The sequence below is a fragment of the Coregonus clupeaformis genome, chromosome 30, assembly GCF_020615455.1.
Source record: "Coregonus clupeaformis isolate EN_2021a chromosome 30, ASM2061545v1, whole genome shotgun sequence".
Classification (NCBI taxonomy): Eukaryota; Metazoa; Chordata; class Actinopteri; order Salmoniformes; family Salmonidae; genus Coregonus; species Coregonus clupeaformis.
This window is the reverse complement of record NC_059221.1, coordinates 18,242,330-18,257,320: the sequence shown is the minus strand read 5'-3', so window position 1 is coordinate 18,257,320 and position 14,991 is coordinate 18,242,330. Positions and strand designations below refer to the sequence as shown.

The 14,991-nt window shown below is 43.1% G+C and overlaps 1 long non-coding RNA gene across 1 annotated transcript; it reads left to right on the top strand.

The window, feature by feature from the left end:
* The first annotated feature begins 6,264 nt into the window (after positions 1-6,264).
* On the top strand, positions 6,265-13,947 carry LOC121545740. The gene is made up of 3 exons (XR_005996290.2): positions 6,265-6,470; positions 8,189-8,228; positions 8,315-13,947. It is a non-coding gene; the product is annotated as an uncharacterized LOC121545740 (long non-coding RNA).
* The last annotated feature ends 1,044 nt before the right edge of the window (positions 13,948-14,991 follow it).

Sequence of the window (14,991 nt, the reverse complement as noted above, 5' to 3'; positions counted from 1 at the left end):
CCCAGAGTCACAAAACCTTCTTAAGAAGAAATGTCTTCTTAACTGCCATTTTTTCATTAACTATAGTCATGTGAAGAAAGTTAAGCAATGTTGCTATTCCTCAATAAAGTTATTGGAAATGTTCTTCAGTTTTTTCCTATGTTTCTTCCTAAGAAAAAAGTTAAGAAATGGGATTCTTGAAAATAATGTTTTAGGATTTCTTCTTGGAAATGTACTTAACTTGTCTTGTGACAACTGGATACTTTTTTAACCATGAACGTTTTCTTGCGCCACTTCCACAGACACAGTTGGCTACCTGACATTTAAATACAGCAAAAAAACTAATTAAACACGCATTATCTAGCTAGCTAGTAATTAACACTACGTTACAATATACTAGAAGTGTTAAATAGCTAGCGTTAGCTTGTCAATTTGCAAAGAAGAACATGGCTAACTTAGTTAACAACGTTAACGTTAGCTATGTTGGCTAATGTTGTTACGCGTTAGCTAGCTAGCTATCTTACTGGTCGCACAGTCCCTCTACCACCGACTCTCCTATCATGGACAACACCTTCTCCTCCAGCTGGTCCACATGGTCGATACCCCCCCTCCAGTCTTCTTCATCTCCCTTCTTAGCAGCCGACTTGATGTCGGACCACTTTTTTTTACGCTGTAACTGTCCCTTGCCATACCCCCGACGGCAGAGACAGCCTCAGCCACTCTCGCCCATTCTCTGCAGTGACCCTGCAGTTATCGAGTCTCCCCAACAGCAACCTTTTCCTGGCTGCTATTTCCTCCACCATCACTTCAAGCTCTTGTTTGCTGAAGTTTATATTTCGCTTCCCTTGGTTATCCATTTTTATTTTTGATATAGTCTGATGGCTATAATGTGTGAAAAATAACGTTTGTTTTTGTGTATAAAGGGTTCGCGAGCCAACAACAACAACAAAATTTAGACATAAAGCAGATAAATAAATGTAATAAAATGGCAATATCAACACTATTATAGTGGGCCAAATCCTATCATCCCTGTCACATAGGCTTATTTATTGGTTTCAAGCACGTCACTAATGTCAATGCCATATAAGAAGATATTATGAAACATTTCTATATTTAATTTTCAATAAATGTGCAAAAATATCTAAAAACATGTTTTCACTTTGTCATTATGGGTTATTGTGAGTAGATGGGCGAGAAACAATATATATTTAATCCATTTTGAATTCAGGCTGTAACACACTTTCTGAAGGCACTAAACTCAATCATCAAGTTATATTTAGGAAGTGTGTAAAACAGTATGTAAACATGATTAAAGTGATCAGTGTTCAATGACTATGTACATAGGGCAGCAGTCTCTAAGGTGCAGAGTAGAGTACCGTGTGGTGGCCGGCTAGTAAGTGTGACTAACTTCAGGGCAGGATACTAGGCGGAGGCCGGCTAGTGGTGACTATTTAACAGTCTGATGGCCTGGAGATAGAAGCTGTTTTTCAGTCTCTTGGTCAGAGCTTTGATGCACCTGTACTGTATTCACCTTCTAGATGGTAGCGGGGTGAACAGGCCGTGGCTCCGATGGCTGAGGTCCTTGATGATCTTAATGGCCTTCCTGATGCATTGGGCTGACCGCCCCACCCTCTAGAGAGCCCTTTGGTTGCTGTGATACAGCCTGACAGGATGCTCTCAATGGTGCATCGGTAGAAGTTTGTGAGGGTCTTAGGGGCCAAGCTGAATTTCTTCAGCCTCCTGAGGTTGAAGAGGCGCTGTTGCGCCTTCTTCACCACACTGGTTGTCAGTGATGTGCACTCCAAGGAACTTGAAGCTATTCACCCTGCACTGCTGCCCCGTTGATGTGGATGGGGGCGTGTTCTCTCTGCTGTCTCCTGAAGTCCATGATCAGTTCCTTCGTTTTGTTGACGTTGAGGGAGAGGGTATTTTCCTGGCACTACCGCCAGGCCCCTCATCTCCTCCCTGTAGGCTGTCTCGATGTTGTTGGTAATCAGACCTACCACTGTTGTGCCATCTGAAAACTTGATGATTGAGTTGGTGACGTGCGTGGCCACGCAGTCATCGGTGAACAGGGAGTACAGGAGAGGGCTAAGCATGCAACCTTGTGGGGCCCCCGTGTTGAGGATCAGAGTAGCGGAGGTGTTGTTGCCACCTGGGGTCGGCCCGTCAGGAAGTCCAGGACCCAGTTGCACAGGGTGGCGTTCAGACCCAGGGCCCCGAACTTAGTGATGAGCTTGGTGTTGAAGGCTGAGCTGTAGTCGATGAACAGCATTCTTACATTGGTATTCCTTTTGTCCAGATGGGATAGGGATTGTGTAGTGCTATGGTGATTGCGTCATCCGTGGATCTGTTGGGGCGGTATGCAAATTGTAGTGGGCCTAGGGTGTCGGGTAAGGTGGAGGTGATATGATCCTTAACTAGCCTCTCAAAGCATTTTATGACGACAGAAGTGAATGACATGGGGCGATAGTAATTTAGTTCAGTTACCTTCGCTTTCTTGGGTACAGGAACAATGGTGGACATCTTGAAGCAAGTGAGGAAAACAGACTGGGATAGGGAGAGTGAATATCTCCAGCCAGCTGGTCTGCACCTGCTCTGAGGGCATGGCTTGGGATGCCCTCTTGGCCGGCAGCCTTGCAAGGGTTAACACGCTTAAATGTCTTACTCACGTCGGCCACAGAGAACGAGAGCTCACAGTCCTCGTGAGCGGCAGTGGCCTACGTCGGCGGCACTGTGTTCACCTCAATGCGGGTGAAGAAGGTGTTTTAGCTTGACCGGGAGCAAGGCGTTGGTGCCCACGACGTGGCTGCTTTTCCATTTATCATCCTTGATTCTCTGGAGTCCCTGCCACATACGTCTCATTAGTACCATTAGTGGTTGTTTTTGCAAGGAGGTCCTAGTAGTGGAGCATGCTGTTGTGGAAAGCTCAATCCAAAGATCTAGGCAGAGACTATTTAAGGTATAGTAAATGTCTACACCTGTTGTATTTGGCGCATGTGGCAAATAAGATTTGATTTGAAATCTTTAATACAAGTAGCTGTAGGGGAGATCTGTCTCTCTGATCACAGATCAGGGAAGGACTCAGAGGGAGATGGTTGCATATCCCTCATATAGAGGAAGGTGACAATACAATCATAGTGGTTACACAACAGTTATTTTATACAAGCAACCGTTCCAGAACACAACGGCCTTGTGTTAGGGTGCAACAGGAGTCTATGAAATGCAGTTCATCACAGTTCAACACAGCACAGAGCATAAACTTTGAGAAGTTACAACAGCTCACCCCAAATTCCACCACCACAATGTCTTGTTCCAAACCTGAGAATGTTTCTGAAATGGGGAGATGGAGGGAGACACTGTAGCTAGCTAGCTCACATTCACATCATTTGACCCCTGTGACAGGGCTGGAATGTCCCACTGTACATCATACACTAACTGTGGATTGCATTAAAACACACACCTCACACATAAATATATATACGCACACTTACACACACTCAACAATATCCAACAGAAACACAGCTGTGACATAGCAAGATATCAGCCAAACTAAATGCATCATGGCAGATTCTCTCAATAGATATGCATTCCCCAATCATGAGGATGAGATCCATTATAAGGGAGGAGCCACATAAAGAAGCCAGTCTGGGTCCCCATTGACTGGTCTGAGCACATGAGAGTCCAGACACACCCACCCCAACCCCAGCCAAACACTGTCCTATCCTATCAACTCTCTCTCTCTTTCACACATGCACACCTTATCCCCAGCCAAACGCTGTCCTCTCCTCGCCTGTTGATCAGCACATACTCGGTCTCTGAGCAACCTTGTGACACATAGCTGGTCCGGGGTGCAACATTAATGTGTTAAATGTGATACTAGTGGCTGTTGGTTTTATTAGTAACACAGAGAGAGCTTTGACACAAGGAGTCCTCTCTCCACATATCATAGGAGGCCACGGTTAGGGGCGGGGTGGCTGGACAAACAGTTTTACAAGTTCAGTTTCTCGCCATCTGACGAACATGTCGAAAGGGGTAGTAGTTGGTAGAGTTTGGTATGAGGGTTTTGGCATGGATGGTAGTCGGGTAGGCCAGGGAAAATGAAGGCTCTGGGGCCTGAGAGGGTGGGACCGCATGAGACAGTACTCCATGTACCTCCTCAGATGTCAAATATTTTAATCTCAGAAAGAGTTCAGCTGCAAAAACAAAGATGTCGATCTTTCTTTACTTATTTTCCACTTGTACAGTTCCATTTATCACCATTGCTATAAATGACACAAAGTCAATTTTCTTCACATGAAGAATGTCTGGGTCCTGCTGGTGATACGCAGGCTTCGGTGTATGTTGCTGTGTAGATCTGGTATTCACTAACATCGGACCTTCTGATCTTTCTACCCATTTTCCCGCCTCCGCTTAGGAGACAGACTGAACTGCACTGGTTTTGGCAACCTCCATCTCTTTCACCCTATTTGGGCATTCCAAGGATGTCGCCTCATGCTCTCCACCACAGTTACAACACTTTATTCATTTGCCACTCTTCTGCTAAACAGTCTCCATCATAGTGACTTTCCTGACACATCCCACATCTCGGCTCCTTCTACATGTTCAAACATTTTACATCGCTTACACTGCAAAGGCCTGGATATGAAGAATATGAAAGGATAATACACATATCCCAGCTGCACTCGGGTTGGGAGGGACTCCACATCAAAAAACACAAGGACAGACTAACTCTTCTCCTTATTGCCATTAACCACACCATTCATCCAGCGTACATCAACCACTCCAGGAATTTACTTTAGTATATCAATGTCAACCTCTTCCGAAACTCCAATAATTACTCCTTTAATAGGTGCCCTGCTCTGTAGCTCAAAGCACAACACATCATAATCTCCAAATCAAGTGCGTTCCAACACCCAATTTTTCTGATCGTCAGAAACAAGCCCACTTCTTGTGATTTTCACCGATTTTACTTTACCCAAAGCTTTCTCCACCACTTTGGATGTTTTCACTGGATTCACCAAGTCGGGCATACATAATCCCATAAAACGCACTCCTACCAGATACGATGGGGAATTATAAACAGTAGCCATTTTCTTTCTCAGATAAGATGACAATAAGCTATTTAGCATAAATATCTGGTGCAATGTTTGTTGTACATTGTCCCTGTCAAATAAACTATTAAAATAAATGTAATTGTATTGTTTGCATTAGACTTCACATCCAAGTGACTAGTGTGGGATGCATGTGATAAAACATATTTCACACAAAGCAGAAGTCCTCTGATGTGAATGAAAATCTATGAGGAAGCTCCCCGTTAAAGCACATCTGTTGTGAGAAACAAGAAACAATCTGGAAAACATTGTCTCTTTCTTTCCACTGTGGTTCAATGTTACACTCAACCAAGTTCATTTCCTTTGGCCCTGCTACGGCCTTTAGTCAAACACTGGTCCATGATTTACTATCTGATGCGCCACACATTCATTTATCTCCACATTTCATTTCTGCTTAATTGTTGTAATGTAGCCTATATGATGTCCATTCCTTTGATCTCATGTGCACAGTCTGATGTGTATTGTCCCTAATTTGCACTAAGGAAATTTGGATAACTGTAAAACTACTTTAGCCTAATATTGACATGATTTTTTTTTCAGTATTTTCTTAGAAACTACCTTCACCACTTCAATCAAGTAACTGTGAAAGACTGAATCAGTGAATTAGTATAGGCCAAAAACCATGAAAAATATGGAACACAGTGAGAGAGACTATGTATGAACAGCACTGTTCACTGTTCCACAAGCAATAGCATGTCCTTAAAACCAGGCTTTCTATCCTTGGGTGAGTACGCCCTCTTCTGTACTAATGGCCATTCTACAATTTTGTAAGGGTCTGAATAGGTTATTATTGTATAGGGAAAACTGAAAGAAACAAGTTAATTTCAATAGCCTAATTGCCTATTTTAATTATTATTTAATCTGAGTTTTAGTTTAAGGACAGGTAGAACTATTGTTTTATTGGGCAGTAGGCCTAGGCCTATGATAGGCTACTACTCTAATTGCACTTCACCATCATCGAACACATTTTTTTTATACACCGCGTACAGTACTGGTAAAATGGCTACATTTTTAACATGTGACAGTTCCAAATGTATGTAAACATGTGTCAAAAGCATGTGATTCAGACGACGCGGCATTACGTTTTTTTACAGCAGCCAATCCAAAGCAGGGGTGTGTGAGAGGGCGGGGTTTGAATGTGGCGCTCTGGAAAATTCGATGGATTAACAGGTTTTAAAAGGAAACGTCTTGAGATACATGATCCAGGGACCGATGCCAGGATCATGTATTGTTGTCCAGAATGGCCACAGGACATGCTACGCATGAGATGTGCCATAGGTGAGTCCTTTCTCGCCAAGAAGGATGAAGCTTGGATCATCATCACACACCACAATGTCTACAGCCTACTGTCATTGTCAACATCCCAGCATATCACAGGTGAAGTTTCTCTTTTACATTTAGATAATCAGGAAATAATTGCGCACATTAGTATTTCGCAATCTAAAATGTTTGGGTAACTGTTCTTTAAGCTTCAGGCAGTTCATGTTTCTAATATTTTATTAATGTTCATAGATGAGTCAGTGTTGACGTGTAGGGTATGGGGTTATGAAACAGTTGTTATGAAATGTCTTACAGTATGAATATATGTTAAAATAGCACCCCAATAAGCTACTGCGTAAAATATATGAAAGCATAGTAAAAATGTGCGTTTTTACAAGGGAATAGAGCAATAAACTAATTGAAGGCAATATGGTGGGGAAGGTACCATAACAGTGAAAAGGGATGCTGCAAGAGAATGGACGAGGGCTTGGCGCCTTGGAGGATGTTGCGCACTTCTATTTACCTGCATGTCTGTCTCTCTTTTCCCATTTTATGATGCTACTTCTTAATTCTGAGTGGCATAGCAAGTTTTGTTATATATTTTGAATTGAGGTAAACGTACAAAGTTTATGTTATATATGTAATGTATAGGATATAAAGAGATCTGCAGAACTGCAGATAATGTCATCTAGTAAATAGCCTAAAATACGTCATTCTGCATTCTTTGACTCAGCTAATGTTTACCAAAGTAGGCCTTTTGATAAATGACATGATCATTGAAAGTAGGATGAGATGCGCACTTCCTATTTCTGATGTAAACAAACCACCAAACCATTACTCTTCCTGGACGATGTGTGTCGCTGTTCTGCAGCTTAGATAAACATACATTATCATTATTTTTCAATACTGAACGTGGACAATGAACGGTATCAATGTATCTGATTTTTCCATTTGAAATGATTTTACCTTTACATGAAAATCGCTTGACTAGTGAAACATTACAGCAGTATTCCAATTGGAGTTCAATAAAATCTGTGATATTCCTTTTCCCTCCAGAGCAGGGTTTCCCAAACTCGGTCCTGGGGCCTACCAGGGGTGCACATTTTGGTTTTTGCCCTAGCACTACACAGCTGATTCAAATAATCAAAGCTTGATGATGAGTTGATTATTTGAATCAGCTGTGTAGGGCTAGGGCAAAAACCAAAATGGAGGCCCCAGGACTGAGTTTGGGAAACCCTGGTCCAGAGGTTATGTCTGGCCAGGTTTATGAGGCTGGCACCTCTGTGTTTGTGTGTGTTTGTGTGTGTGTGTGTGTGTGTGTGTGTGTGTGTGTGTGTGTACGCACGCACATGTGTGGGAAAGGATGACGAGGGCTCTCTTGACGTCAAGGCCTTAAACCCTCAAGAGTAAAAAGTGACGCAGTGGATGCCAGCCCACACAATGTTGATCTTATTATCTCAGTTATACAGAGATCTCTTCAATGGTGTGCAGATGGTTGATGGATTAAATCAATTACTTTTATTAAAGTCAGGATCTGAGTCAGGATTCAATTGATTAAAATAATGACTTTGATAATCATACTATCAAAACACTGATATGGATACCAAGAGGGTCAGAAAAATAACAAACTTAGCACCAAGTAACATAGCTATGTAGGCATAGGCTAGATCATCAATCTACTCATGTTATCATTGGATGCATGGGGAGTGTATGTTTACTGTGCAAGATTGTACACGTGTATAGAGCTGCATAGGCTATATCCTGATATGAAGTGGTGAATAAAGTTTCATTACATACATATTCATCCACATACCTTTACATTTCTTATTTTTCAGTAGACCAAAGGTGACACTTTGTGGGCAGTAAAAATTATAGGTAAGTGTATACACAACATGATAATAATGAATACCAGATTTCTGAGTGTGCCACAAACTGCTGAGCCATATGATGTTATATTTCAGGGATGGATGGCGAAGGCTTCTTTCCATACAGCAACAACAACAGCAACAACCCAGACCAGGGCACATACCTGAGAGGGAGATTAGGGTTTAGGAGGTGGAGCAGGACTTTGAGATGACATGGCTATATTTAACCCAGTGCCCAGTGAATGATTGGTATAAATAGCTAACAGGAAGATCTCCAGGTTGCAGATTTACAGTAAAGGCAACAATATAAAAGGAATATATTTTATAGGATTGGTCTTATTGGTATTTTTGAAACAGTATTTATGTCTACTAAAGTGTTGATCTTGGTGTTGCATCTTGTAGCACCAGTAGCAGGGGCGGAACCTGGCTTTAACCCAGTCCACTGGTAAACCCTCACACCATTAGCCTACTGCTTCTGTTCCATGTGTTTTACGTTGTGCTGGGTTGTTAAGTCTGGGGATCTACTGACTGAGAGGAGACCAGATCGTCACCTCTCTCATCAATACTCCTGCATGTACCATGTCTCCTCAGAGAACACATGCTTTGATCAGACAGATCCCTTACATATCCTTGCTGCTGGCAGAGAGAGAGACGCAGTCCGGAGATAAAGCTGATTCTTTTACCGATAGTCTCCTTCCCTTCCCACCATGGTAAGATGAACCCAAGGAGTGAATGTTGAAGTGAACGCTCTCCCTCTCTTTCTCTCTCTTTATCTCTATCTGAACCTGAAATGGGTCAATGCAACATACTGTCCTTACAATATGTAATTGACTGTGTATTGTTCAACTGTTCCTTGATTGTCAGCCATTTATTATCATGTTATTACTGTATCATCTTCATCCAAGTCAAAGGTTGCTTATTCAATGCTCAGCCCAGTTGTGTTGGAGTGGTCAAACGTGAAAGAAATCAAATTACTTTACACTTAGTGGTCTCTAAGACAAAGCTTCCTTTACAGCCCAGATAACAAAAGTGAGTTTCTACTCCGCGAGAGCTGTAGATAGACGTGATGTGGTAAGCCTTGTGGTGTGTAGCTAAACCTAATGACGGTTATTCAGCCCTGCCTATGTCTGGTGGTAAGGGGTTCTCATTGTAATTCTCCAGCCATAGCTAACACCAGCACACACAGACACTCCCCACAATAACAGAAATGACGATCGTCACAACAGGCGAAATTGGACAATGATTACAGGACTTTCTTTAAAAGGTACACTTTGAACATCACATTTTCCAGGTCCTCAGTCATCTTCTGCTGCACCGATTGTTCCCATGATTGCAGTAGGTCTGTTTTGAATATTGATGTTGTAATATCTTGATGGTTCCTTGTTGGCCCACTTTCATCTCCTATAAACGAGATGCTACTGTATGTAAGAGGCTTATGTACCTCTCTGTTTTGGTTTTTCTCTTGTTTGTCTGATGATGTGCCTTTTAAAACAAGTGGCTAGTCAGGTGACAAAGGAGAGGAGGCTCGTCTCTGTCAGCTTAGCTCTCAGCTGAGAGAGAGAGAGACCCAATTGAAAGGGGACACGGGGGAAAATGGGGACACAGGATCCGTCACGGTCAGAGAGAAATGGGTGGACAGAGTGGGAGGTGGCAACAAGGTCTCTTTAACTGCAGCCCTAGCTAGCTGTGCTCAGCTGTCTGTTTGGCAGCCAGCAGTGTGTTGCTGGGTCGAGTCGTTCAAGAAGCTGCTGCCTGCGTTAGTGTATGTAGCCACAACAGTAGCAGCAGAGAAAGCCCTGAAAATGAGTGCTGCGTCACACCGATCGAGGAAGAGAAATAGAGAGTGATTGTAAACCGTTGTGGCGAGCTGTTTGTGTGTGTGGTCTGATCTGTTGGCGTATATCTGTGTCAATGCAAAACTAACTGTCTGAAAGAGAAATTCTGCTGTTGCAACGAGATGAAAATAGTGTGCGTGTGTCTGAGGCAGGCAGGGAGGGAGGGAGTCAGAGAGAGAGATTTTGGATTAGTTGCTACGTCACTTTTTCACGTCGAGGGGGGAAACAGAAGCTAAGATAATAGAAGCCTGCAGTCATCCAGTTTTCTACCTGAGAGTTGGACGCAATGGTTACGGCGTGAACCCCTGCCTCCTCAGCCTCATCCATAGTGCATGTTACCTGCTTCTCCCTCAGCCTCTACATCTGTGTAGTAGTTAGGCTGGGATCGTCAGAGAAGACTTCCAACATGGATGCTGAAGATGTGACAGTTAGTTAGTGTGGGTGTTTGGTGTTTTGATGGCATTGTGAGGTCGGAGTAGGGGGTGGGAAGGAGTGAGGCAAAGGGGTCATCGAAAGAACGTTCTGGAAGGTTCTTAATGTCAAGACGACGCACGTTGGGGAGCGTATTCAGAGAATTATCGAGGTAATCGAATATTGCTATTATATGATTACATATATACAAATAAATTATTACATACATTATTACGTAGATATAGATATGTGTGATGTGTTGTCTGTCCTTATACAAAACCACATAGTAACCGGTATGGAGCTAGTCGGCAGTAATATGTTGTCATCAGGATACCTTTTCTCCCATAGTATCTGCTATAAGGTGCGAACCAGGCGATACAGTTTGTTCATATTGCTACTCAGCATATTTGTGTGTTTTTACTTTCAACTTGTTGTGATTAACTCTTCATAGGGTCGAAGGCAGGAAGGAGGATGAGTAAACCGGGATCGAGTAAACCTGGGCTTATTTTGTTATTAGGGAAGCCAACAGGAGACCTATTTGGAGCCTTTATCTTGTAGCAGATCAGTATTATCATGTGATTTGTTTTCAGTCTCTAGGGCCACTGGCTGGGGTTTAGTGGAAACCCTCCCTGAGACATTTGTTTCTGCGTAGTTAGTAGAGACCGAAACACTGGTGGTGACGCAGTCCTCTACTGAGCTGTACTTCTACGACAGCATGGCTGGCCCTGTGTTTTTCTCTCTCTTGTTCTCTCGACCCCATGTAGCTCTCCCTCTTGTTCTTTCTCTCTCGTTCTCTCTCTCCCTCTTGTTCTCTCTCTCTATCTCTGGGGGGGGAGTGAGGGAGCAGCAAATGGGGTCTAAATGTCATGGCTCGAGTTCAGAGAGAGAGAAAGAGAGGGAGAGAAAGAGGGAGGGAGGGGGAGACAGAGTGAGAGAGCGAAACAGAGAGGGAGAAATGTTTTACCTTGCTCTCTTGGTAACTCTGCATTGGCAGCTCTCCAGTTCACATTCACTAGACTTCCTAAAGCTGCTGCATCACAGGCCCCAGTGCCAGAGCTGGCCTCCCATTGAGTGGGAGGAGCTCCCTAGACTCTGCTGGCAGCACAATGCTATTGGAAGAGCACAAGGGAGCCAGGTGGAGGGCAGCTTCTGATTGATGGATACGTTTTTTTAAAGATGTTGTATGTTCTATAGGGGTTCTAATGAAATGTGTACAGTTACAGTACATGGTTTTGTTTTACATTATTGTTTCTTATCTATGGCACATTTAGCTTTATGTACTCTATATTAGAATATATTATATTATTGTTTGTCCTATGCTGAAAGGAGTGGAAACATTATGTGCACTGTAGGTAAACACATGAGTGTGTATCTGTTTACTAGGTTCCAGTAATGTCTTGTGTAATGTGTTCTCATAGTCTGATTGGTTTGTATTCTATGTTGCTGACATTGATCAGCTCCTGTTTGTTTCCTGTGACGCTGGGGGCCAACCACAGCCCACTTCCTGCTCTGTCCAGCTTCTCCTCCCCTTCCCTTCCCAGAGAAGCCAACTTCTCAGTCTCTCAGTAGTGTTTGGTTTGGTTGCTGTAGTACGGTTACCGTCCGTGAGACAGAGGGTTCTGTAAACTGACATTCTGTGATGTCACAAACCTGCCACATTGGCAATTTCTAAATTGATGGAAGAACAACTGTTTGCCAAGGGTCTGCATTGCAGCTGCTGCCTCTGCAGTTGGCGCCACTCTTTCCCTCTCAGAAACACACGCGCACACACACTCGTATTCACGAAATGAAGGCAATACACACACACACACACACACACACACTGAGTCTGTCTAATGCCCTCATCTCTGAGGTTGAGGGTGCCATATCCCGGCGGCACCCCATGGAGATAATTTGTTATAAATGAGGACGCAACAGGAGAGGGTTAGCCTGCCAGTATGTGGTGGATATAACACACACACACACACACACACACACACAGCATATCATAAGAAGGGCACAGGGAGGACACCCATACTTTAGTGTGTGTGTCGCTTTCTTTTCTCATTAATAGGTAACGTGATACTGCTTTTTTAATAGATATCTATTATCACTTTGTCATGGTAGAATGATTTGATCCTGAATGGGTGAAAGTCTTTAATCTCCATTAATAGTCACTTCAGGGTGTAATATAATATCACTCCTATGCATGTGTTCAAACCCCCTGTTTGGATGGGGTCTACACAGATTAAGACCACCATAGTGTGAAAATAATTAAAAACATTGATTTAGGCTTTAGGCTATATACTCTACATTTGGCTTATACTTTGGGTTTAATTTAGTTTTGATGGTGTTTCTTGATCAGGGTGAACTGGCTAGATTGATTAGATTGAAAATAATGCTGTTGAAAATGTATTTAAGCATAAGTCCATCTAGGCAAGCCAGTGCTGTCTGTGTTGTTTTGGACTGCACATGGAAAGGCTCCTGTCCCTTTAACTATTTTATAAACATTACACAATAGGTCCAGGGAACACAGGCAACAAACAAACCAAAAAAGAAATCTGCCTGCCAGGGTAGGGTTCAGCCAGGGAGGAACCAGACACCCTACTGATCAGTCTGACCTGTCACGGTGGCCAATGAGACAGAGTTCCCATGACTCACTAGCTAACTCCTGAACATATTGTCCAGTCTGTCTATAGGTCAGATTGATAAGGGCAGTAGGGCGCCAGGGTCTTTGCTCTTCCTCTCATTGTGGAAATCAAAGCAAATATGCATTTTAAATAGAAGAAGAAAAAACGGAGGGAATATTTTGGCAGGAGCCTTACTTCCCTGACCCTCTTCTAATCAGTTAAAGTACAAGGAGTGTTTGTGGGCATTGTCGAAGAGAGGGAGGGGTGTAGCTGAGAGAATAGAACAGAGAGAGTTAGATGTTGAATTACATAGAGGGTAGAAGGGTATTTTGGGGGAGAGGTTGGGCAGTTTTGTATTTCGCCTAGCTAATCAGTTGGCACCACTGTAAGTCAGTGAGTTGGCCACTGCCTATTACCACGCCCTTACATTGTGTCTGCGTCATGGCTCTCTCCCTGACAGAATCTACCTGCCACTTCCTTGGTTTTCTCCATAATGGCGGTGGTAGAGAGCTGTGAGTGTGAATACCACACCACTGTGAGTCAAAGTGAAGGGGACCGAAGTCAACGGCCCAGCCAGCATCTGTCTCTGTCTTCAGGGCTGCAGGTAAAACTGTAGATTTTTTTTTAAATATGTTGACTTGGCATGTGTTGTTGTGTGTTGCTCCGCTCCAAGCAGATCTTCGTTTGGATCAAGTTTCAGGTTTGCTAGAAGGAGGTAGTATGTGTGGTGTTCTCTCTATGGTTTTACAGCTCTCTCTTTTTCTATCTATTAGTGATGGGAGAAGAAAATCAATACAGTTTCATATCTGAATATTATTTTTTACAAAACTGTATATCGTATCGTTTTGACAATGTCGCAATATTATTTTTGCGCTAGTTGGCTGTACCTGCACCAAAACAGTATTTTTTCTTCTTAACTTGTTCTCCATCTTCTTTTTAAATAGGAGCATATTAGTTTTCAGCACTTTTATTTCCATGACTGATCAAAATGTGTTTTCTCATGGCTCTCTCTTGTCCCTCTGCAGCAGACATATGGTGAGCAATTTAGAACATTGAATCACAGTAAAAGCACAGTATCGAATCGCATTACGTATAGAATTATCATGATAATATTGTATCGTAAGGTTCCTGACAATTCCAAGCCCTTCTTTCTCTCTCTCCCTCTCTCTCTCTCTCTCTCTCTCTCTCTCCCCTCTCTCTCTCTCTCTCTCGCTCTCTCTCCTGTGATACAACTAGAAGTACTATCTTGTCTGATGCAGAGAACTAACTTAGTGAAAGATGTCCTCAGCAGGGACTTCCCTCCTTCCCTCTTCCAGTACTGTCCCATGGTGCATTTCTTCTGGAGATCCTTAAGATGGACCCAATATTGGACAGCATTGGAATCATAACCAATAGCCTTGGCTTCTCAAATGACTGCCTTGCCTGGTTCACCAACTACTTCTCAGATAGAGTTCAATGTGTCAAATCGGAGGGCCTGTTGTCTGGACCTATGGCAGTCTCTATGGGGGTGCCACAGGGTTCAATTCTTGGGCCGACACTTTTCTCTGTGTATATCAATGATGTCGCTTTTGCTGCTGGTGACTCTCAGATCCACCTCTACGCAGACGACACCATTTTGTATACATCTGGCCCTTCATTGGACACTGTGTTAACAAACCTCCAAACGAGCTTCAATGCCATACAACACTCCTTCAGTAGCCTCCAACTGCTCTTAAACACTAGTAAAACTAAATGCATGCTCTTCAATCGAACGCTGCTGGCTCCCACCCACCCGACTAGAATCACTACTCTTGACGGGTCTGACCTAGAGTATGTGGACAACTACAAATACCTAGGTGTCTGGTTAGACTGTAAACTCTCCTTCCAGACTCACATTAAGAATCTCCAATCCAAAGTTAAATCCAGAATCAGCTTCCTA